Genomic DNA, 1,412 nt, shown 5'->3' on the forward strand with positions numbered 1-1,412 from the left:
TTCTCAGGCTGGTTTCGAACTCCTGAGCTCAAACAATCCACCCGCCTCGGCCTCCCAGAGAGCTAGGATTACAGGCGTGAGCCACCGCGCCCGGCCACATATAACTTTTTGATTCCCCGAAAACTTAGCCACTAATAGCCTACTGTTGACCAGAAACCTTACTGATAACATAAACAACTTGATTAAGATGTATTTTGTATGTTACATGTATTATATATAGTCATCTGTCAGTATACGCAGGGGATTGGCTCCAGGACCCCCATGTATGCCAAAATCTGTGCATGCTCCAGTCCTGCAGTCAGCCCTGCAGAGGCCGCATGTATATGAAAAATTGGCCTTCCATATACTTGGGCTTTGCCTCTTGCAAATACTGTATTTTCGATCTGAATTTAGTTGAAAAAACCAGATAAGTGGACCGGTGCAGTTCAAACCTGAGTGGTTCAAGGGTCACCTGTGCTGAGTTTTTACAATAAAGTAAGCTAGAGAAAAGAAAATGTCAAGAAAATCATAAGGAAGAGAAGATACATTTACAGTACTGCACCGTATTAATTGGTACTGTAATCTTACATCCTCTGTTCATAAGATGAATTATCTGAAATGGCGGGCAACTGTAGTTGCAGACCTCAATCTGTAATATCTTTTTCTTGTAATGTTATGACTTTGCTTCTTGGGAGCACTTCAGCATCACTAGTGGCACTTTGTATGTGTCCCATGATGTTATGGTATTGTACTAAACACAATGAAAAATATGCAAGACTCAAGATAGATTACTTTTTATTGCAGTACTCAATTTACTAAAGAGACAAACTGCTCACTTGGAGATAATTAAGACCACATGGCCTTTTTTTTTTTTTTTGTGAGACAGAGTCTTGCTCTGTTGCCTGGGCTAGAGTACAGTGGCATCATGATAGCTCACTTCAACATCGAAATCCCAGGGTCAGGTGATCCTCCTGCCTCAGCCTCCCAAGTAGCTGGGACTACAGGTGCATGCCACTACACCTGGCTGATTTTTCTGTTTTTTGTAGATACAGGGTCTAGCTCTTGTTCAGATGGTCTGGAACTCCTGGCCTCAAGCAATCCTCCCACTTTGACCTCCCAGAATGCTAGGATTACAGGCATGAAGCCAAGCAACATGGCATTTTAATCAGATACTTGTAACACTTGAGCTCACCCCAGTGGCAAGAGGAAGTGGCTAGGAAATTTTTACAGTAATACAGAGTGTACTACAGTGAATTTTATTCAGTTATTTAATACTGCATTTTTACATTTGTTTACATTTCTCTTGACTGCAAATTGCACTATATGGTCTGTAAGTGTGTGCATAGGTTTTGATAAATTTTAACTTTTTATGAAAGATTTGTGTGCATTTTATGGTATAAATGATAAAACAGACTAGTATCTACATATATTTT

At 40.2% G+C, this 1,412-nt stretch overlaps 1 protein-coding gene across 1 annotated transcript in view; it reads left to right on the top strand.

Moving 5' to 3' along the window:
• Positions 1 to 1,412, top strand: part of NUP107 (nucleoporin 107kDa) — a 48,616-nt gene that overhangs the window by 44,787 nt on the left and 2,417 nt on the right. The window lies entirely within an intron of this gene.

This window comes from Propithecus coquereli, unplaced genomic scaffold (genome assembly GCF_000956105.1).
Source record: "Propithecus coquereli isolate 6110/MARCELLA unplaced genomic scaffold, Pcoq_1.0 Scaffold172, whole genome shotgun sequence".
Lineage (NCBI taxonomy): Eukaryota > Metazoa > Chordata > Mammalia > Primates > Indriidae > Propithecus > Propithecus coquereli.